Source organism: Vulpes lagopus, chromosome 1 (assembly GCF_018345385.1).
Source record: "Vulpes lagopus strain Blue_001 chromosome 1, ASM1834538v1, whole genome shotgun sequence".
In the NCBI taxonomy this organism is placed as follows: domain Eukaryota; kingdom Metazoa; phylum Chordata; class Mammalia; order Carnivora; family Canidae; genus Vulpes; species Vulpes lagopus.
In genome coordinates, this window is record NC_054824.1 from 94,410,293 (window position 1) to 94,435,688 (window position 25,396).

General features: G+C 34.3%; 1 pseudogene; it reads left to right on the top strand.

The window, feature by feature from the left end:
• The first annotated feature begins 5,114 nt into the window (after positions 1–5,114).
• LOC121487142 lies at positions 5,115–25,396 on the top strand (annotated as a pseudogene).

Below are 25,396 nucleotides of genomic sequence, written 5' to 3' on the forward strand. Positions count from 1 at the left end.
AAGTGTAAACAGAAGAAAGAAGAGGTATGAGGTCATAGCACTAGCGCATTCCAGAATTTAGATGTTTGGGAAATAAAAAGTACCAGTGAAAGAAATTGAGACAGCACAGAACACCAACAAAATGAAAAACATATTTCAAGGAGGAAAAGTTAATCAACTATGTATAATGGTCTGGATAGGTCAAGTAAAATGGGTACTAAGAAATGACCATACGGTTTAATCATTTCAAGGTTATTGGTGATCTAGAGAAAAGCAGTGTCAGTGGTTTGGTGGGATCAAAAACCTGAATGGGCTTAAGAACATTCAAAGGAAGAAAGCTTAGAAACAGTGAATGCATACAGTTCTTTCAAAAAGCTTTTCTATTAAAGAAGGAAAAAGTAAATAGGGAGTACTCGGAAGAGTGGGATCAAGACTCAGACATGCATAAAGTGATATACGAGTTCATAGCATAATTAGTTTTGTAAAATAAGACTTTAAAAGAATATGTCATATCATGACATTTTGGAAGACAATAAGGCTGTACTGATGAACAGTGTTTATATTGTGCCGTGGTTAAGTTGATAATCTCTTGGCAAAATATTTAAAAGAGTTATTGAATAAGTGACGAATTACACATTTCCAAATATGCCGATCCTTTCTCTGGTGACAACAGCTGTCAATGATTTGCTCTATAGCAGCACTTTAAAAAAAATAAACACAATCTGTCCCAGGATAAAGGTAACACTTTAACAGTAGATAAAAAAGTAGCTACTCTTTGAATTTGCTCCTACTAAATAACTTCCTTCCAAGGGGAAGTACAGGCGTTCTCTAATTTCCATGACACACATGGACACCAGTTATTAACAGTTAACGGGGCTTTACTAAAGATGTCTGGATTACAAAAGAGAAGTACAAAACAGTAAACAGTTATAACTGCTACATGTGCTACTTATGTACACCTGCTACAGGTGACATATCTTATCCAAAGGCCTCATATTTTACATGCTGGCTCCTGGAAACCCTACAACTCAGCTCACCTCATGCTACACACACCCACTGAGAGTGTTGCAGGCCTTCCCACCTCCCAGAGTCCCCTGAGACAAACATCACAGGCTTAAAGATAGAAAAAAGTGAAAGCCTTGCTGGGTAAAGTATTCTTGGTTGCATGTTCTTCTCATTTAGGACCCTGAAAATATCCTGCCAGCCTTTTCTGGCCTGCCAGGTCTCTGTGGAGAGGTCTGCTGTTACCCTAATATTCCTCCCCATAAAAGTCAGGGACTTTTTTTCTCTTGCTGCTTTAAGGATCTTCTCCTTATCTTTGGAATTTGCAAGCTTCACTATTAAATGTCGAGGTGTTGAACGGTTTTTGTTGATTTTAGGGGGGGATCTCTCTAGTTCCTGGATCTGAATGCCTGTTTCCCTTCCCAGGTTAGGAAAGTTTTCAGCTAGGATTTGTTCAAATACATATTCTGGCCCTCTGTCCCTTTCGGCGCCCTCAGGAACCCCAATTAAACGTAGGTTTTTCTTCCTCAGGCTGTCATTTATTTCCCTTAATCTATCCTCATGATCTTTTAATTGCTTGTCTCTTTTTTCCTCAGTTTCCCTCTTTGCCATCAACTTGTCTTCTATGTCACTCACTCGTTCTTCCACCTCGTTAACCCTCGTCGTTAGGACTTCTAGCTTGGAGGTGGACATTTGATGGGATGAGCACTGGGTGTTTTTCTGTATGTTGGTAAATTGAACACCAATAAAAATTAATTAAAAAAAAAAAGAAAGAAAAAAGTTTATCCCTCTTCTGAGTTTAAGGATATTCTCTTTAAATCTACCTCTAAAGAAAAACCAAACCAAAGCCAAAACAAAAGAACAGTTGATTCAGTCCCAGATTAAAACAAGGGAGATGTCTATTTCCTTCATCATACAGCTAAAGTCTGATTCCGTTACATAGACATGAACACCACAGAAGTTCAGCACTTACACATTTTTTTCAAAGTATCAAGTTCATTCAATTTCTAGGTCTATAAAATAATACTAACTTGTTGAATGACTATGGGTTGTCCTACGAGAAAGATATTTAAAACAAAATTTACTGGCAATGAATTTCAATTATCTGGCATATCTGCTGATATCAGGCACATCATCTTCTAAATCAATGTGGAACTAGGGTATTAAGTTATAAAATTAAGTTCTCAAGTGTCTTTGTAATATAACATATCAATTAAGTGAAGAACTTTGAAGTCAGTCTTATTTCAGGGGTCAAATCTTGGTTCCTTCCTATGAAGCCTCTGTCCTTGTAATCATCAACTTCCTCACCTTTAACATCAGTCATAACAATACCTATTTAATGAGATTTTGCTAAAAAAAATTAGAAATATTATCCAAGCATCCAGAATAGGAGACACCACATACATAGTAAGTGATCAAAAATTAGTATCTATATTATGGTTAATGTTGTCAATATTGTCGATTGCCTTCTGATTTGCTCGTGCCTCTTACTGTTTCTCCTAAAGAATTTCTGCTAATGGGAGATGAGAATGATTTTTTCCATATGGATCTGGAGGCTAACTCAACCTTGTCTCCTTAGTTCTATTAAATCACAGTCATGCCACTTGTGAAGTCTCATGTTACATCTTTTACAAATTATGTTAACTACATCTCCTACACCATCATATGTCTTTTTATACTGTTAAATGTTTTCCAACTCACTTATCAAATACATTATTTCATTTCCTCCAAATGGTTAAGTAAAAACAGTATACAGGCAGGACAAACCATGCTTATCATTCCCAGGGGTTTCCGCATGCCTTGTCTCAGAAGCAGGAACTTATAGAGTGCATTCATTTCCACACAGCATTAAGGCCCCACATCTGTCACATGACTACCTTACTGGCCTCACATCCTGACACTTTTCATCTCCCATTTTACTTTTTAGTAGTGTCAAATTGCTAGCGCATCCCCAACTCTTCTTTTTCTTGCTTCCATGCCTGTGCTTCTCCTGCTCCTGATGAAAGCATCTGTCTGAATTTGATCCTATTTTCTAAGATGAGGTGACTGTTCTTTCTTAATTCAGGAAGCCCTCTCCCCATTCCCATATGACTTTATTAATATATTACTGTTGAACTGGCTATAATTATCAAGATATACAAAGGTATATTAGTTTCCTAAGGCTGCCATAACAAATTGCCATTGACTTGATATTTAAAACAATAGAAATGTATTCTCTCACAGTACTAGAGGCCAGAAATCTGAAATCTAGGTGTCAGCAGGACCATGCTGCTGCTGGAGACTCTGGGACAGAAATCTTTCTCACCTCTTCTAGACTCTAGGGGCTTCCAGTGTTCCTTGGCTATAGCTACATAACTCTAATCTCTGCCTCTGTCTTTATATTCTTTTTCCTTCCCATATACCTCTTCTCTGTATGCCTTATAAGAACACTTATTTTTGGACCTAGGGCTCACTTGTATAATCCAGAGTGATCTCAACTTGATATTCTTAACTACATCTGCAGAGAGACTCTTTCCAAATAAGGTGACATTCACAGATTCTGAGGGTTAGGACATGGCCATCATTCAACCCACTGTAAGGGAGATAATGAATAGGCCTGTTCTAGTTAATCTGGTTCTTGAAGGATTATAGGATATTTTTAATACACTGCAGACAATGATCATGAAAAGACATAGATATTACTAAGAGTACTTTGGCTTGGCTGATGACCAATTATAATAAAAATAAATTTTAATGTAAAATATTAAAGCATTTAAATGTCAGAACAATGAAAATTCACACTGCAAAAGAAGGTTTAGAAATAAATATTTTATGTGAATTTTAAAGTGTCTGAAAAATGTTAACAAGGAATAATAAAATTTGACTTCAGAGGAAAGGATGGTTTTCAAACATGTATTATCCCTCCCAGAACTGATCCTTAGGATTCATACACTGTGCCATAATTTATCTTCTTTTCATTCCAAGATGGCATAAAGGAGTCATAAGTCTTAATTAGAGGTTGCTCCATTCAATCTACAGCCACTTTTAGGACCAATAAAAGAATTACCATTCTAAGAACCTGGTAAAGCAGGTGACTGACTCCTCTGTTCTAAGACTGTCTTAGAACAGTCCTCAGCATGCTCCTTTGATTAGATTTTCAAATGGAATGTGCAGAGTACGGAGCAGAAGGGAATGCCTTAAATGAGCGGTTTTGTTGTTTTGTTTTGTTTTTCAGTTCAGAAAAAAAGAGAGCTCTTCAGAGATCCAGTAATTAGCCTTTGTCCCTGCAACTACAAGAACTTGGGAGGTTTTTACTTTCAGCAGGAAAGCTACGTCTGTTTTGGCTTGACTTGCAGTGAGGCAATAGCTTCCTTTCATAAGTCTCAGAAAGTAAGAGATAAAAGTAGGATGGGAGGTGGGGAGATGATAAGGTAAGAGAAATGAACACAGCTTAAAAATCAAGGTGGACATTTGAAAATAGAGAGCATAGGTAATGACCACGGGGCTGCAGCAGGAGAGAAACTGAAATGAAGAAACATAACTCAATATAGTTTATTTAAAAGTCAGAGCTTTAACTTACAGAGTCTATATGCATCAGATAAAATTAATCAGCTCTACATAAAATAGATATATAGAGAACCAATGAAGACAGATTGGTAGTAAGTGAGAGTAATAAAAAAAAAAGTGATTCTGTTGGGAATAACTGCTCTAATTCCCTCCCAGTCACTGTAGTAGTAAAGAAAAAAACTGACTTTCTTACCAGCATCGGAATCTACTAATTAGCAACATAATTTGAGCCTGATGTTCATTGTCCCAGTAATGGATTTCCTACATTAACTCTCAGTAGAGGCAAGCAAGCATGAAGTATGGAAATAAGCAAATTCTCAGGTTTTAGGATATTTGAACTCGAAGTGTACAGTTATTGATGAATTAGAAAGAAAATCAAGCATAAGAAAAGACCTGTAGTCAACAAACAGAATTATAGACAAAGGTAAAGGAGGTAATAAGAGAGTGAGTGATTCTGTGTATAGACCTGACTGGTTGACTAGCATGCAATTACGAGACCTATTTCCAGTTTGTCCTTTGTAAAAATAATTGGTATGTGCCACATAAGAATCTGTTTTAATAAATGGATCTCCTCAAGATGCAGAAGAATGATCGTGTGGAATGGCAGCATAATTTGGCATGGTGAGTGCTACATGTGGACACCATTAGCTGCAGGATTTCTTGTGACACATTATATACAGAATGACTGCTCAGTCTGGATAAGCAGTGCAAAAGGTAAATGGGGTGGCAGCTTGTAGGGTTGTGGGTACAAATGAGCTAATTAAATAGTTTGCACTTCTGCATTACCAATGTCTCAGAGAGTGCTATGGAGATGGGAAGACGGAAAGAGGAATCCGTCTTAAAAGAGGAATCTGGATTCCTCTTAAAGAAATTGTACATCCAGACAATGGACAACTGACTGTGTGCAGCTCAATGGGCTAAAAGATAATTGGAGTTTTCTTAAGAAAAGAGCATGTATAAAGTCATCTCTCTATGTCAGACTTACAGCTGTTTTGCTAAAATGCATATTATGTAGGAAATTATATAATTTATTATGAAATCCTCAAATAGTGGTAAATCAATTAAAGCTAGGAGGACAATATCTACTGCATTGATTCTTAAACTTAGAGGTACATTGGATTCACCAGAAACATTAAAATAGCAGATGCCTATGTTAAGCCCCAGAGATTTTGATCTAATTGTTCTGGCATGGAGTCTGTCCATGGGGGATTTTTAACATTTTTTTAAAGATATTATTCATTTATTCATGAGACACACACACACACACACACACACACACACACAGAGAGAGAGAGAGAGAGAGAGAGAGAGAGAGAGAGAGGCAGAGACACAGGCAGAAGGAGAAGCAGGGAGCCCGACGTGGGACTAGATCCTGGGTCTCCAGGATCATGCCCTGGGCTGAAGGTGGCGCTAAACCGTTGAGCCACCCAGGGATCCCCACACTTTTTTTTTTTTTAAGTTCCTGAAGTAATTTGAATGTGTAACCAAGGTTGAGAACTACTACTCTATTGTATGCTGTCCTCTCTAACAAATGAATGATATACAACCCTCACTACATGTTAAAATCACTTGGGAAGTTTTAAACATAAATCACATTTTGATCAAATTACAGCCTGAGTTTTGGAAGTATTCAAAAGTATTAAGTCATTAAAAAGACCTATTAATCGTAATATACTTCAAGCACCAACTTAGCACTAAGGAAACAAATACAAGACTGCTTCTTGTTATAATGAAATGTAAGTATATTGAAAGGTGTTTATGATTTCAAAGTGATTTGTAATTGCCTAATGAAGTGATTATTATCTTAGATTGAACTTTGCCTCGTGCCCAAGGACTATTCCTATGGAAGTATTTGAAAAATGAGGAAAGCTTTTTCAGAAACTATATTAAGATCAATTGTCATTTTGCCAAATTAGAACTTAAAGAGAAACAGAATGATAAAGTACAGAGAGCTTAGAGTGAGAGATGAACAGATTTGATTTTGTATACTAGTTCTGCAACTTTTGGAAAGTTATTTGATTTTAGATTTATATGTTGAGAAAATAATGTTTGCTCAACTGTCACAATCTTGTGGATATCAAATCAATTCAATCAAATAAGATAATGGATAGTCACATGCTTTGAAATAGATCAAGGTTTTAAATATCCCAATATACTTTGTAGGTCAACTATTTTGGTAACAGCTATCTATTTTGACCTTGAGCTCAACTCTGCTCATCTGAGAAACACATTTTTAGGATTCAGGTGGAATGTTTGGAGTCTGAATGGCAGAACCTGTATTAATGCCTTCTCAAATGATAATTTATCAACATAGACATAGAAGGAAGTATTTGAGCTTATTGATTTTGCAAAGATATAATTATGACTTTTCTACAGATGTGAGTATATGACTTACTGAGCTTTAAAAAATTTTTCATACAAATGATATGAACACTCCAATTCAGTGGCAACTGATGTCTTTCCCTTGAATGGAATTTCTAAGAAAGAGATAGAAGCATTTTCTCCAACAAGTTGCCCCTTGGAGGCCTATGAGACTAGTTCCATACCTTGCAGATTCTGTACATAAAACCAATCTTTACAAAGAGATACGATAGTATGTAAGTGATGAATCACTAAATTCTGCATCTGAAACTAATTTTACACTGTATGTTAACTAACTTAAATTTAAATAAAAACTAAACAAAAAAAGAGATAAGATATTAAATTAGGGAGATAAAAATATGAGAAAGTTTTAGCTATAATAATTTAACAGTATGTGTACACACACACACATAGATATTGTTGACAAGAAAACTTTGAAATACTGTAGGGAAGTGCCTTCTTTCCTATTAATAGGGAATGAGGAGATCAATTCAACAAGGTAATCCTTTTCAGTTCTAAGAAAAAGTAGATGTGGCAACTAGAAAATGGTGTGTTTAGTAGAAAAAGAAAAAAAAAAAACAAGGAAAGCTAACTATGGAGACATTTATAGGTGTCAAAAAGAAACATCAGGCCCCATATAGAGTCACTCTTGCTAAGCCCACCAAGACTTAATAGCTAACCTAATTATAGTTTGCAGCCCTCAGAGCAGTGGAATTTTAAACCAATCAGTCTGGGATTTCCTGATCAGCATCAGTGATGCAATCTGCTTGATAAGACCCCACCCCCATACTCTCAAAAGTAGGGTTGCCTGAAACAGTCTTTTCTTTCTTTTTGATAATAACTTCCTTGTCTGGCCCCATTTCTGATGGTGAAAGCTTTCCATTTTGTACAACTCTTCTGAGCACTCTTTTGTTTGTTAGATGGGATGCTGTCTAATTGATGAATAATTGAATATACCTAATGAGATCTTTAAATTACTCGGTTGAATTTTTCTTTAACATGGATTACAGTTTGTTTTAATTTAGGAAATCCTTGTATATATCTAAAATGTCGTGCAACAAAAATCAGCATTTCCTTAATGTAGCCATCCCATGTCCCTTTTCAATCTCCAGTTATGGTCTTCTCAACTTTTTTTTTTTTTTTACTTTTTCTATAGAGTTCCTTCAATTTTCTATGTACTTTGCTTATGCTGTTACTTTATTATTTATCCACTATAGAAATAATATAGACCTTTTTATGTGACAATGAAATAATTTCATAGCTCTTTTATATTACCCTCACTTCCATTCATCTCCCAACAGTACATTTTTGAAACTTTTTATTTCCTTTGTTTTTTGATCACCATTACATCATTACATGATATATGAATGACATCCTATTGCCAAAAGCAATGGTAGATGAAGCTGTGGTCTATTGACCAATGGCTATGGAGAGGTCCCTTACTGCCTTGCTTCTGTGTTTAACTGGGCTGTTGCTCTGGCTACCTATCATCCCCTTGCCTCTCATTCCAAGTTAGGTTCCTTATTTCAACAATTCTATAAGCTACTTAATACTGTTTCAGTAAATTAGTTGTTTCTTTGCTAAGTTATCCATTTTTAAATGGTTTGCATTTGGAATATCATTTGCTATCTTGTGTGAGTTTTTTATTTGTGGGTTTTTTTTAAATATAAATAAAAGTAATTATTTCTCAGAAAAATTGTTGAAATTAGATTTCTTTCATCTTCAAGCTTTCATTTCTAGCTGACTACACAGGCCTTATTCTACAGAGAGACTCAAGTCTTGGCCTTTCAAAAACTGAAAAGAGAAAATTATCAATCATTCAGTCCTTATAATAGCTCAGTTGGGATATAATAATATGAGTCTAGGTGAAAGATTACAGAATAGAGAAGCCAACGACAGAACTTTGAGGATGGGGGTAAAAAAAAAAAGAAAGGCAAAGGTCAATCATAGGGAGTAAAATAAACTAGTGGAATATGGTTCATGACCACCAAGAATACAGATAATTTTAAAGAATGAGTAAAAGGTCATAAATAGTAATTCCCAGAATTTTTAAAGACTATAAGATGCTTAAAGAAATCATAGCATTTAGTGACAAACATATACTTTGTTACCCTCAAGAAAGAAATTTAAAAAGAAATGTGGGAGCAGAAGTCAGACTGTAAAAACTGAGGCATATATTATATAGAGTAGTATAGGGAATAATTGCTACTATGAAAATAATAAATGTGACAGTATGGTGTGGAGTCAAGCAGAATCATATCTAATCCCAATTTCTACCGTTTACTTTTGACATTGGGCAAATCAATTAACCCTTAGCCCTCTAGACCTTAATTAACTCATCAATAAATCTTGAACGATTCCATCTGCTACAAGCCATAGTTGTTACGCTTTCCATAAATATTAATCTCTCCCTCCTTAAATGGAATTTCTGATAAGACTTGTGACCGGGAATGAATTTTATAAGACAAACGAGTGCATCTTATGGCCAGATTTCAGGGGTGGGGGAGGGGAGAGAGGCGCTGTGAGAGGATAGATACAGTGAAGCAGAAATGAATAAAATAGGAGAGAAAAAGGAATGTGGTTACTGATGGAGCAAGGTGGGTGCGTGAAAAATTTCCATCAAAGTTAACTTTCCATCAAAGTTAAGGTAAATGCTCTGTAAAGAACAGAGTTGTTTCCTTATGATGCAGGGGAGGAAGACAAACTGGTAAAGACACTGAGTATGTGTGAGGTAACAAAAGTAAATTTAAGGAGGCTCATATGAAATGGCTCCCATCTCAAAAATTTAAGCAATTGTAAGTATGAAAGGGTGGGGTTAGAAATGGATGCATAAAAATACGAAAAATGTTTGTAATAAAGGATTCAGGGGATGGAAATGAACCAGAGCAATGGTAAGGGCAGAACCATTCCCAAAATGTAACGTAATGTAGTATACAATTATGTTTTTAAATAATTTTAAGATTTAAGTATCTTTTACTAGTGTATATTCATCTATCTCATGGTACAATTGTAGCAATAGAAAACCTGAAGCTGTAATAAAATCTTTATTGCTTCCAAAACACACCTTGGACATTGATTTGTTGGATAAGTTCTTAGCTGCAACTTTTTTCTGAAATGTAACTCTTTGCTAGAAGTTAAATATGCAACAGTTTGAAGGAGGATCTGAAAACTGAAGGTTGTTCTTAAAGTTCCTTAGATAGTAAATATATTTTTTGAGTTACACTTATATTTATCAATAAAATATGGGTAAGGAAGAGTACTAGGAAGTATAAAATTCGAGAGTTACATTTCATTGCCTTACTTCAGTTATAATATGCATTTTTCAACTGGTAGATCTTTGGAGAAGATGAATACGGAAGGAGAAATTCCAGTTTCTCTGTAATTAACACATTAAGTAACATAACATTATCACATAACACAATATAACATTCTGCTTACAGGTTGCCTCCTGGATATTGCTGATAATCAGTGCGGCCACAAATGGAAAGAACAAGGAAGGCTTCTGAGCTCAGTGTCATATGCATTTAATGAAAAAATGGAGAATGGGTTAAATAGCTATAAGAATGAGCCCTTATGTCTTTCTCTGCTTGTCTCTTCTTTGTTTTCTCCCTTATCTTTTACCTTTTCAAATAAATGTATTCATACTATTCAGATTTTATTATTGAAGAGAGCTGCCCTTACCTGGAAAAGTATCACTAATTAATAGCTATAAAGACCAATAGAATTTTCAATATGATTATGCTTGTCTTCACTGTACTTTTTTATTATTTTAGATTTTCTTAAGTCTTCTGGATTTTTTTTGTTCTTTAGTCATGGATTTGCAATAAGAATTTTTAAAAAATGTCTTTTTGGTTATTGTCATTAAATCATTTAGATGCAAAAGCATATTTTCAGCTACTTAGCTTTGTGGTGTTCATTTTACATTTCCTGTACCAGGTGTATAAATAAAGGAAACAGGTGGTGGAATATTTAGTTTCATTTTACACCCTATTTTTCTGATTCTTGAACCTCTCGAATCATGGAGTAATTCTGCTTGATTGGGGGTGGGGGGAAGATAAAAGGCAAGTGAATATACCCTTTATTACGTTGGTATCTTTTAAATTGGCAGTCTTGAAGAAGGCATTCATTATCTAATGTTCTGGCTTGTTTCTGTTCTGTAGATGTTGCTCAGATTTGACTGCCAAAGTCAGATTCTGCATCAATCTAGGAGTCCTTGAATTCACACCTCATTAGTTATTTAGAATATGTGATTTCATGAAATAATATGATTTTAGGATCTAATTGGTAAGGAAAATCTGAGGAAAAAAGGATGCTAAGTAAGTTTGGTTTTGCTGCAGCCCATTTTAACAGAAAGATTAGAGTTGGTGATAATTGTAGATGTTTTGCATCATTTTATACCTCTTTTCATTGTGCTTGCATCACCAGCAATTATTCTCACTAAACAAATGGCAATTTGATGGACCAAATCATATATAGATTTTAATTGCCATTTATTTGCTTATAAATGACAATAATTGTTAAATTATATTTCTTACTAGACCAATATATTTCTTGTTTTGTTAATTAAATGCTCACTCACTTTGTCTGATTTTTGTTTACTTTAGCTTTTTTCTTTCCAAAGTGTATGAGCATTTTATGAACATTGAAGTTGTCAACCCCTTGTCTACTTTTTTCCTTGTGTACATTCCAATGATGTAAATTTAAAAGTTATATTAAAAAACTATCAAAATTTTCATTTTGAATTTTTCTATTGTTTTGTTGGAGTATTTCTTTAGTATAAAATTGAACTTTGTTTTCATGAATGTCTTTAAATTGCCCTAGCTTAACTTGCTAAATAGTTCTTTATGCTTCAATGCCATCTTTCTCATAAGTTACATGCTAATATATAGCAAAATCATGTATTTGTTGAGTCTTCTAGCTTTCCTTCTGAATATGGTAGGAGATAATTTATATACAGTAACAAATTTATTTATAGTAGCATATTTATATATAGTGAGGAAGCCTTTGCATTTCCAATCCAGATAAACTTTTGTAAATATGATTTTGTTCTGATTACTTATATTTATCAATTTTCAAGACACGTTTCTGTTTTCTTGTTATTGTACATTGTGAACAGGGCTGTTCTCTTTCTTATTCTCACCTAACCCTAGGAAGAAATAAATCCTGAGGGTCTCATAAGTCACTGAGAGTGCTGAATTTTCCTTTAGGTCTACAGTTACTACAGGAGCTAAAGATGTGGTACACAACAGAAGAATGGCATGATGCCAAGTAAGCTAGGCATGCCAAAAGGATACCTAGAATCTAGCATCCAATGTTCAATTTCCCACTAAATATATTTACTTAATCTTTTGTCCAAATTCTATGTGAAACATAAAGGTTGGGTGATAATATAATGTATGATCCTTTTCTTTCCATTTTTCTTTTCCTTTAGGTGTAACTAATTTATTTAGCTTTTCCTAGCTTTATTTTCATTCTCACCGGAAAATGATTATACAGTATCAGATAGAATTTGTCGCTTAAGTCACTGTCCCGACTAATGCAGGACTTTGAACAATAGCATTTCTCACAGCTTGTCCTCCATCTGCTAGTGGTTATTTCTCCCCATGAAGGGCTCACATCCCCAAGACTTTGAATAACGTAACTATTAAGAAAGCCCTTCTCCATAAATGCCCTGTTAAATTAAATATCAAATATACACCAGACAGGTCAAATCTGGTGTAGCTGACTTTAATCATTTTAATATGCATTAGTGAATTTAAAAGAATATAGGAAAATATGCTGGATCTACATGGCTCTTGGATAAGAAAGCTGTTCAAATTATATTTTAGTGCCAGAGTGCAAAAGAAAGGTGATTACTGCAAAAAAAAAAAAAAAAAGGCAATTAAAATATGTACATCTCCAGGTGAAATTGTATTGAATGATTTATGTAATACATTAAAAATATAAATGTATGAAGTTAATTTATTTTATAATTAAACATCTACTTTTGTTTTAAGTTCCAGGGCCTCAAGAGTCACTTCTACCTCCAGGCTGTCAGATCATGCAGAAATGAATACAAATCATTACTGTAACTTTAATCTTATATCTTAGGTCTCTGAGACATTTGTTACATTTAAATATGTCTAAAAAAATTTAAAGTGCATGTCACAGGATAGCAGATAAAACACGATATAAAGTTCTATATAGAGCTTTTCAATCTGTTAAATAAAATCTGTTTCATTTGCTGGTTGAGGCCATTAATTCTGCGTAAGAAGGGGATGGTTTTAAGAACCAGACTCTGGGTAAGGAAATGTGCATAAGTTGAGACATGTACATGTTTATTTATGGCAACTGAAAATATTTAAGTCATCTGGAATGTTTTCCAGCTGTACAAGAAGCTGTGACCCTCATGACAGTTTTTTTTGCTCTGAAATCGGGAGTAAATTCCTAACCAGTAACATGTAATCGTACACATTCCAAGAGGTAGTTGTTTGTTTCTCATCATGTCTGGCTGGATTTCTTGGTCAACATGAAAGAGTCTAAATGTGCCTTGAAGCAATAAAACAACTGAAACTTTTAACCTATGACTGAACTCCACAGGGCAAAGAGAAAAATATACAGCGGATAATGTGGTAGCAGGAGGAGAACACAGGACAAATGAACTACAGGGATTCAGTATTCAGCTGTAGTATATAGCACACAGGAACATTTTAACCACACTTTAAGGTCATGAAGTGTGCTGGCCCTTACTGCTCAGCACACTTCAACTGTTTATGCTAAGAAGAAAATAAACATATTTCTTATTGGACCCAAGTCCTTTCATCTCCCAACACAATTATAACCATTTTTGCTTGGATTAAAGAAATTGGAAGGAAGTGTAGCTACACATTTAGTCCTCAGCAAATCTCTGCTCAAGTCTCCTTTACACCTTGTGTAATACAATGTTTCTCAAAGCCTAATCTGGGCTGAGAAAATGTAATCCTTACAAAATCTTATAATGAGGAGTGCATTAGTTTTCTATTGCTGCCGTAACAAATTACCACAAATCTTGTGGTTTATAAATTTATTGTCTTAGAGTTCTGGAGGACAAAAGTATGAAATGGGTCTTATTGGCTAAAGTCAAGATGTTGGCAGGGCTGCATTCCTTCTGGGGACTCTAGGGAAGCATCAGTTTCTTCCCTTTTTCAGCTTTTAGAGGCCACTCACATTCTTTGGCACATAGTATTTTCCTGTTTTTAAACCCTACAAAGAAGGACCAGATCACTCCGACTTTTGCTTCTGTCATCACATCTTCTCTGCCTCTGCCTCTCCTGTCTCCTTCTTTTCTCTTATAAGGACTCTTGTGATTACACTGTGCCCAACAGATAGTCCATGATAATCTCTCCATTACAAAATTTTTAGTAATCATGTTGCCATGTAAGGTAACATAATCCTAGGTTCTCGGCATTAGGACGTGTACATCTTTGAGGGTCCATTATTTTGCCTTTCATAAGGTGGTCTTTATTCTACATATAAGAAACTGAGCCTGAGAGAGTTGAATCAACTTGTCGCTCAGTCTTTCCTTCTTGAAGCCAGATATCTATGTGATTATGTCACCCATATTCTTTCTATTGTGTGATGCTTGATACACAAGGTCCCCCGGTTCAATCCTCTGTCAATTCTCTGTTTAGATTTTCTACATCACTCTAGGGCAAACATTAGAAGTTCTAAGGTGCCTGAAAGTTTACAGTATAAGGGACAGCCAGGAAATGTGGAGTCCAAGCATAAGGCTACCTATGACTAGCCATATTTCCTGTTAATTTTGTTGACCATAGCTACATTAAGAGTGTTCCAAATATCTGATAGAATTATGTAAACTCTCAAATACACTGCTCTTTTCCTATGGAATACATTTATCACGGGAAAGAGAAAGAGGCTGTAAATCCAAAGATAATATCTGTTGAGTTTTGGTTTTAATCTGTTGGAACAAGTAATGATTGATTTTTACCCCTATAGAAAAATAATAAAAATTGAGTGTGAAAAACATTAGATTACATAAACATAAAATCAATTGTATCTCTCATTTCTTGGTTTCCCAGATGAGTATAACATTAATACTGAATAGAAGCTCTTCTGATTCAGCCAAATTATGGAATCATAAAATTCCTCTGTTTATGTCAAGAACATAAAATACAATTATGGTGCCACATAATACTTACCTTGAACTATAAGAATTACCAAGAGTAAAATATGATCAAGAAAAGAAAAGATGTATTTCTTCTAGCTAAATTGTGGGTTTCCATGATACTTAATACATTTAAAAAAATATAACAATGAATCCTAAACTTGACCTCCCATTTATTGAGACTATTAAAGTACAATTGCAAATGTAAGGGCACTTTATTTTTCATGGAAGTATTATATTCTTTATATGTGTCCTATGCTCAAGCTATTACCAGGGATGAATGAATTTGAAGAAATAAAAAGTGTTTAGGAAAATATTTTGCTGTAACTGAAACATGTATTTTTTGAATTTATAAAGCCTGAAAATGGTGTTTTAAAGAATGAATTATAGCTTTTATGCATTATTTTGTACATCTTCTTTATTATAGTCAGACTAGAAACAACATTTTCAAATTCTGGAGGGATACGACACCAGTAATGGTTAAAATTAATGTGGCCACATTAAGTAATATGATGGCTGGAGTTTTAAAAGGTGATGATGTTTTAGAATATATTCAGAGAATCTAATTAAATTAAGAGTCCGTACCTAATCAGTACGGACTGCTTTGGTTTCACTCATCCTTAGTTTTAACTTATGCCAATGAATCATGACAGAGAAAAAAAAAACGGCATAGCACAAGAATCCTCATCCTATATTAGGATGTACATTAGTTCCTTAGAGGATTAACAGGAACACATTTTCTTCCTGTCAACTGATTTGAAGCAATGAACTCCTACCTTGTCCAGGAGGTAGTCTTGACAATGGACTATTCAAAGAAGTATGTAGTAAAAAGGAAAATCAGACAGGATTTGATTATGTATTTCTGTTACTTTAAAATTTTTCCTTTCCCAATAGTCTGACTTTCAGTAATTATGTTGATTATGTTTACCTAGAAATATTTATAATCATAGTAAAAGAGGACATTTCTGTTATGCTAGGACCATCAAACATAAAGATCACATTATTACTGTTTCCCTTCTTCCTTGATCATTCTAATAAATGTCTATTACACACATAAAAAAACTAACTTCTTTTTATACCAAATTATCATAAATACACAAGACTCTATCATCTATCTCACCTCATGTCCTACCATTTGTCACCTGCCTCACTATCCAGTCACACCAGCTTCCTTTCTCATACTCAATGATAGCAAACTCACAGTACACTTGGTGCCTTTACATTTCTCATTGCTCTGTCTGAAATGCTCTGCTCACATGGGTACTTTCTTCTATTGAGGCCTGAATTCAAATATCATCCTTTCAGAGAGTTTTGCCCCAACTTCACTATTTTAAATGGCCCCATTTCACACCAGGATATCTCTTTTTGCTATTCTGGTTTTCTTCATAGCACCAAGTCTAGTTACATCATTTGTATAGTCCAGCAAAAAATAAAAACATGAAACCCCTTCTTCAAGAACTTTTAAGAATTTTAAGACTGTGATAGCAGAGCATTAAACTCAGTGCATTGCCCTTCTAAGTGCAAGTTCCTGTACTGCACAGGTTGCAAGGCCATGATGCTAACCCTCTATAACAGTAACTACCATGTAAAAGTAACCTCTTAATTATTGTACTTGTTTAATTTGGCATCCTTGTTATATTGTACACTCTGTAAAGCTCAGATCAGAATTGTCACATTGATTATTATGTTTCACATGTCTAAGCCCCTGAGACATAGAAAAAAAATATTTCTTGATCAAACAAATGAGAACAGGCAGAGAAAGAGAATTCTATCTCACTCGGCTTTTTTTCTATTCAGGCCTTCATCAGATTTGGTGAGGCCCACCCACACTTAGGAAGGCAACCTACTTTACCCAGTCTGCTGATTCAAATGTTAATCTTATCCAGAAATATCCTCACGGATATTTCCAGAATAGTGTTTAACCAACTATCTAGCCCCACTGTGATCCAGACAAGTTGACACATAAAATTAACCATCATAAATCCACCCCTTGTCAGTTGGCAACCATACACACCTCCTTAAGCCACACTTAATCTTCAAATAAAGAGGGACACCTGGGTGACTCCCTGGTGGTTGAGTGTCTGCCTTTGGCTCAGGGCTTGATCCCAGATTCTCAAGATCGAGTCCAGCATCAGGCTCCTTGCATGGAGCCTGCTTCTCCTCCCTCTGCCTGTGTCTCTCTTTCTCTCTGTGTCTCTCATGAATAAATAAAATCTTAAAAAAATCTTCATATAAATATAGTAACAAAGCCAGAGCAGTGGCCATAGGCAGGCCAGCCATGGTGAATAGAAGTCAATGTTGCTAAATCCATGCATAACTTCTGTCCCTGCCAACATAGCTACTTTGTTCATGAGCCCGTTGAACTATAATGGAGGTGAGTGGGGGCGGGGGGAGGTTGACCTACATCCATAGAACTATTCATGTTATCTCCTTGATAATTAAAATCCTCCTTTGCTGAAGCCATCCTCTGGTGAGCATTCACATGGGACACAGATATCTTCATATTACTTGACCATTCAGAAAGGTCTACCCACATTCCTCTTCCCAAAATTACCTTGTCATCAATTTTCCAATCCTGGAAGAGGGTTTTTATCAGAAGTCAACAATGCAGGCATGGTTTTATATTTGCAGCTAAAAGAACTGTGAGAACTAAATTTTGGTTGTTTATAAGCCACCCAGTCTATAGTATTTTGTTAAAGTTACCCAAATGAACTAAGACATCTAATTTCTGTGTCAGTACTGGGGTAGAATTTTGCCTCAAGATGAATCATACCTCAATCTTTACATTTTTCTTTAGATGATGCTTAGATGAGATTTTGGACTTTGGACTTTACAGTTGATACTGGTACGACTTATGAAGTCTTGAGATGTTGGGATAGAATAAATGTCTCTTACATGTGAGAATACATTCTGGAAGAACATGGACAGAATGCTTGAACGGAATTGTGTCCCCTCTAAAATTTATATGCTGAAGCCCAAATCCCCAGTGTGATGGTATTTGGAGATGAGGTCTTTGGGAAATAATTAGGTTTAGATGAGGCAATGAGGATGGGGCCCTTATGAGGATTAATGCCTCTACAAAAAAGAAGAGAGACCAGAGCTTTCTCTCTCAGTCAGGTGAGGACATTGTTATAAATTAGCTGTCTCCATTAGACTGCTCATTTGTAGAATGGTCAGGAACACTATACTTTTAATTTAATCTTAAGATAGTGAGTTGGGAAAACAAAACATCATTTTTGTAAATTAAATAAATCAGAGACCTAATTATAGCAGACATCCGTGAAAGGCAGAGAAACAAGTTTCAAGAAGCCTTGGAAATTCACCTTTGACTAATTTACCCTCCCTGCTCATCTCAAGACATGGTTATCATATGGTTTTTATCTCAATAGACATCTAGTTTAATCCAAATTTTAATTACCCATCCTTCACAAGAGGATTTCAACCAAGTTGTTACAACTGAATATTGTTAGAATTGGAAAAATCAAAATTTCTTAGGGAAGTTCTTATTTTCAGATACTGCAAATTACTAAAAAGTTTTTATCTCTTTCCTTTTTCTCAAACTATAGCCCTCAGGTGTAATAGCTGTGTTATATTCCTCTTGTTATGACGGGGAATATTCTATGTGAAACATATATAAAGGAGTTGGATAATAAAAATACATATTCTTAAAATACCTATCTAAAAGCTAACCTTAATTATATAAATGACCGGTTCAAATATATGAACAAGAATGTTGATAATAACCGATGCAATTTAATGAGTTGAAACATGATGACTTGAAGGAAACCAGAGCTAACGGTTAAACATTATAAGAGAAAAGTTAATCTGAATGACCTTAATTGGCATTACCTTTTTATTTACTTTAGGGGGTGCCAAGTTAAGAATGATTTTTAAATGCCATCAAATTTGATTTATTAAGACATACATGGTAAATCCATGCTTTGAAAATTTAGTGCTTTGAAATCAAAACCTCTAAAAAATAATTAAAAATCTAACACCCTCTTCCAATGTACAAATATGTTTATTCATTCATTTGAGATTTTTGGAAATACTTTGATCTTAGTCTAGACTCTCTTCATTTATAATATCTGCAGCAGCTCTTTACTCAGTCTCTTGGACCAAAGCTGCTTCTTTTTCTATTGTTCTCTCCTTTAAACATCTAACACACTAGTCTGCTGAAATGCAACTAGTATCATGGCACCAACCTCAATAACTTACAGTCACATCCTATTACTTCTTGAAGCAGGTGTAAATGTTTCTTGACTTTCAAAATATCATGAAAACTATCCTTTTTTTTTTTTTTTTAACTTATCCAAACTCTACTTCCTCTTTTTAGGTCAATTATACCTCCACACATTACACATATTCTACTCATCACTTGCTCTGTGTTATTGTCATATAGAATAGCTTATATTTTTTATTCTTTTTTTAAAGATTTTATTTTATTCATTCATGAGATATAGAATAACTTCCATTTTTGATTTTTTTTAAGATTTTATTTTATTCATTCATGAGAGAGACACACACAGAGAGAGGCAGAGACACAGGCAAAGGGAGAAGCAGGCTCCAATGCAGGGAAGCCAATGTCGGAGGTGATCCCAGGTCTCCAGGATCACACCCTGGACTGAAGGCGGCGCTAAACCACTGAACCACCCGGGCTGTCCCATTATTGAATTTTAAACTTATTTTCATTTTCTTTCAAAATCTGACCTTCTTCTTAAATCCACTCTAGGGCTTTCCTTTTATAAGCTTCTATTTTATTTATTACCTTTATTTTATTATTTAGAACTTGCTATTTTCTAATTTAAATATTTTTCTCTTTTAAGCAATTTACAAGCTATTTGAGAGCAGTTGTAGATCATTAATAAATAATCCTTTCATCCTACAGAGGTTTTCATGCACAAAACTCAGCAAACTTGCTTTGAAGAAAATATTTCTTCTTGGTTTAGGAGCTAAGTAGGTTAGTAAAACAAATGACAAAGAAAGTTTCTTTACTGGCCTGATAACCTTTTTTTTTTTTTATTCATTATTCATTATTTATTCATGAGAGACAGAGAGAGACAGAGAGAGAGAGAGAGAGAGAGAGAGGCAGAGACAGGCAGAGGGAGAAGCAGGCTCCTCGCAGGAGCCTGATGTGGGACTTGATCCCATTCCAAGATCGCGACCTGAGCCAAAGGCAGATGCCCAACCGCTGAACCACCCAGGTATTCCACTGGGCTGATAATTTAAGTGGAAGAAAGAATATGTACATAATAAGTTGTGTTAAAATACTTGTGTCGATTCTTAGACCAAATTCTTAAACAAGATTACAGTTAGTAACAAAGAAGAAAGAAAAGAAATGAAAAGAGCAGTTCATGTTTTCTCTTTTTAGTATAATCACAGGGTTAATAATAATAATATTATTAATAAAAATAATCATCCTAGTTTCCAGTGGAAAATATAGTTCTACTCCCTTTGAAATAAAAGTTACATAAAACAAACAATACTTGGGCAATTATTAGTCGAAATATTTAACAAAGGAAATTCTAGTTTTTTATATTAAATTATACCTAGTGCATTTGTTGTAATATTAAAGATAAAGCTTATCTTAGTATATTTAACGAGAGAAAACCTAGCATTTTTTGAAAGTACATAAACTTTGCTAACTGTACTGATCATTATTTGCTCTGTGACTCTAACCACATTGGTTCAAAGGATGAGAATGCTAACACGAAACGGAAAAAGAGAAGATGGTAATCACTTGTAGGAATGTTTTATAAAAAATGAATTAGAATTATTAAATTTATTTCCAACATATACAAAGTTCAAATTAAAATAAAAACTCAATTTTTTAACTACAAAAAATAATTTTTAACCATTACAAATGTCTAAAAATAGAATAGTCTATTATTTGATATGATGAGTTTATTGACTGAAAATATTTAAGTAATGATACTTCTAATTATTACAAATTAAAGTCTCAGACAATCTATAGTTGTGTACTCAATTATTAGTGCAGATGATAAGTGGTCATGTTCACTGAGGAGGTCAGAATTAAGCAAACAATTTACAAGACTTGTTGATTATAGAAAACTTATCATATGCCACATTTGTTGAAACTCACAATAATCTTTAGAAATAAAAGAAAGTAAAGGTGAAAGAGAGATAAAACAAAAAGAGAGAGGAGAGAGAAAGACAAGAGAGACAGAAAAAAAAGAGAGAGATTTAGTAGTTTTTCCAAAGGTACATAATTAGATAGATGTAACTAAGATATGGACACTGTTGGTCCAATACCTGAGGCCAAATCCTTAACCTCTATTCCATACTAGGCTATATGTGTGAGATATGATAGGTAGAATGGAGACAAAACCAAAGGTGATAAAGAGAAAAAGTTCAGTACAACAAAAGCAGACTCCTCTTATTGGAAAGAATTGAGAAAAAATTATTGTAAATTATATTGGAGCCAGATTATCAGTGTAGAGCAAAAGTCTTAGCACTGCAAATGTCAAAGTTGATTATTATGTTTAGGAGTTAAGCTGCTGTATTTTGCACAGTGTGAAACATATGGAGATTTTTCAAGAAAAGTGTGATGTACTAGTTATTCAACTGAGACTTAACAAAAACCAACATACCACTGGGAAAACTGTATCTTAAATAAAGCAAAACTGCATACCAGTGAGCTTTAAATGAAAGAAGGTACAAGTCCTGCCAACTCCTCAGGTGTAAGAACAATAAGAAACCAGTATGAACCAAAAGTAAAAGCAAAATGGGAATGCTGACTTCCTGAATACTAAACTTCACTTGTCCACTGACGCTTTGCCACTTTTAATTTTGTCAGAATTGATTTTCAACTAGTTTCTCTTTCAAGACAAAGCAATGCCCTTGGATAATCGTTGGGTTCTACATTTTAAAAGATTGAAAAATTAGACTATAAATTTAAGCTCTAGTTCTAAGAGTTTCTATAACTATGTGACTTTGGACAGGTTGAGGAGCCTCTCTAGGCCAAATTCTTATGGTAAGTTCTTATCTTCTAGATGAGGAGATTCATATGTATTATTTATATGAAGTGCTCAGAACACATTGAACATAATAATAACTCATTATTATTTTCTTTTGATTTTCATTTTTCTTAAGACCTTCATAATTAATAAGTGACAACTGATCCATGGATAAATTTTGTAATTAAGGGAAAGATATTGACAAAAAACAATTTCTAAAAGTAAGATTTCAACCTCAGGAGTTAAACATACTGGTCAAAATACTAGTTTTATCAAGGGAATAGTGTCTCTATTTTCATCATATTGTTGAAAGACAAATGAATTTGCCTGACAGTGTCTTCTCTAAAACCTTAGCATAAATAATTTTACTTTGCTACCTCTCTGTGAACTAGATATGAAATAGAAGGTATCACTTTTATTTTACAATTTAGCATGTTAATATATATATATACATATATGGTTCTAGAAAAGTTAATAATAGAAAAGAATCAGAATTCAAATCTTCAGATTTTTAGTACAGTATCTGTCTGGAACCTTGTGAATTTTGTCATGTTCAGTATGGACAAGACCAATGGAAGGTCCATATAAACTCTGGAATTTTTATACAATTGGAATAATTCCAGAAAAAATAGATCCGTAACTTTCTCCCCAAAAGATAATTTGGGACTGTATGAATAATTATTGTATTAGTATTATTTTTAAATGACTAACTCAGAAATACAAGCCCAAAATAGGGAGATAGCAATATTTCCAATTTAACAGCACAGACTCAGGAATCAGACTGTCTATATTTAAATACTGAACTCTGTTGCTTTAGGCAAGTTACTTAAATTGTCTAATTCTTAATGGCCACATTCAAAACACAGCACTATCTACCTTATAGGGATGTTTTTGAGGATTTAATTAAATGGTGAATATAGAGACCCTGACACTGAATAAGGTTTTAATACATATTAACTATTACTATTAAAAATTAACATATTATTGAACATGCTTCTTCCAAAAATAATCAAATTATTGTTTAAAGACTTTTACTAGTCTTTGCAGTCAAGTTTTAAAAATGAAATTTGAAGAGGGCCTAGGTGGCACGGTCGATTGAGCACCAACTCTTGGTTTCAGTTCAGGTCATGATCTCAGGGTTATAAGATTGAGCCCCATGATGGGCTCTGGACTCAGTGCAGTGTTTGTTTGAGATTCTCTCTCCCTCTGCTCCTCCCCTTGTATTCTCTCTCTCTCTCAAATAAATAAATAAATCATTAAAAAAAAAAGAAAATTAAAATGAAATTTTCAAAAAATGAAATCTCACACCAGGGTTCATATTTCTTTTACTATATATTTCTTTCACTATATATTTCTTTCAGTGAAGAAGATAAACTTTTAAGACAATGAGTTAACACAGACACACAAATTAGAAAACATATTCAAAAGCTGCCTGTGGTCTTTATAGAGACATTGATGTATATCAGTGGAAGGCCAGTGTTCTCCTGATCATATCTTTTGTTTAGATACTTGGTATATGTCTCCAATAAGTACTTAAAATCAGAACTCAACACAGCAATAGAAAAAGGATCTGAAGCTTCATAGGTAGGGCACTCAAAAGGGAAAACTCCTAGAAAGAATGATTTGTTAAATCTGGAAAGAGGAGGAAAAAGTAGACTTCTCATGGAATTAGAGAAAGCTATTAAGGTATATGTAGCAATAAGACTCTTCATTATTGCTTCAGTAGCAATTTTATTTCATTTATTTATTAAGTCAAAAAATACAATTCAAACAATGGAGAGAATTATATCTCTACTCTGTCAGACAAAACTGTCTTTAACACATACAATCAAAAGCAAATGTTATGCAAATGACTTTATGGCTGCATCCCAGAGAAGAAATACTTGGACTCCGTTTGTCTCATATAGAGGTCCAGTAAGAAGCTAATAATCTTTTAGGAGATGTGTCATTCCAGGGCCTCTCAAGAGGCCCAATTCCCAATTCCTAAAGGACTTGGAGACAATGTAGTAACATTTTAACAATTCTCTAGGTGATTCCTAAGTGAAAGAAACATGAGGAGGGTTTCTGTAGTCTCATTAAATAGGAACTTGAATGTGAATAGCAATGGGAGAATGAAGAACCCTTAGTTCTCGATGTCAAGAAATATCTAGAAAAAGAGACTGGGGAGAGGTAAACCAGAAAGTAAAGTCCTCAGACAGACTTGGAAATCAATTGATCACAGAAACACTCTCTCCAATCCACACAAAAATCTTTTGTCAGAAAAGGAAGCCTTTATAATCTCAAGATATTTGAGAGGGAAAAATACTCAGCTATTGGCTGAGAGTTAATCTATTCAGACACTGGGGCAACTTCTAGCTAACCATTGTAAAAATAATAATAAGAAAAATTATTAGTGACATTTAATACCTGCATACTATAAGGGGAGAGATTCAATAAATTTAAATTACAAAAGTAATAAAATAAAAACTAAAACTTCAAGTAAGAAAAAAGGAAGAATCTGAAGCTGTTACATTATATTATCTAACATATCCAGCTTTCAACAACAATAAAAATTACAAGGCATACTAAGACACAGAAAAGTTGACCCACACCCAAGAAAAAAACAGTCAGTAGAAAATGTCTCTAAGTGGATCCATAAATTGGATTTAACAGACTTCAAAGATGCTTTTATAAATATCTTAAAGGAATTAAAGAAAACCATATTTAAGGAGTTAAGGAAAAATATAATTGTAGTGATTTGTCAAAAGGACTTCCAATAGAGAAATATAAACTATATAAAAAAAAGAAAATTCTAGTACTTAAATAAACAAAAACCAAAATAATGGAAAAACATTGACTACCCAGATTTACAAGCAGAACAGAAATGCAAAAGCACAAATCAGTTAACTTAAAAGTAGATTAGTAGAGAAGATAGCTGGAGTCTTGTTGAGACATATTGGCTGTCATTGTCTCTGTGCCCACCTTATCAGAAATGCTGTTCCTTTGGGAACTATGGTCAAAGAAGAGGATGGAGAAGTTCTGGAAAAATAACGCTAGTTTAAACTGTCCTCTGTCTCCACATATCACTATCTACAAGTGATCTCTTCCTATGGCAGTATCCATTTGCCACTGTGGTACTGGTATGGTGTTGAGTAGAGGGGTCTCTCTTTTTGGCTTGTTGGCCTTTTTTGGTCCCTGGGAGCTTTGCATCTCATTTGGAATTGTAAAGTTTGTGTGTCTTGGGGCATCACTAGTTTACACAGCCAAGTTTGCACTTTTCTTCCCTCTCATGTATCACACCTGGAATGGGGTCTAACACTTGATGTAGGACCTAGGAAAAGCCCTGAAGATTCCCCAGCTGTATCAGTTGGGAGTGGCTGTCTTGGTTCTTACTGTATTGTTCCTTTAG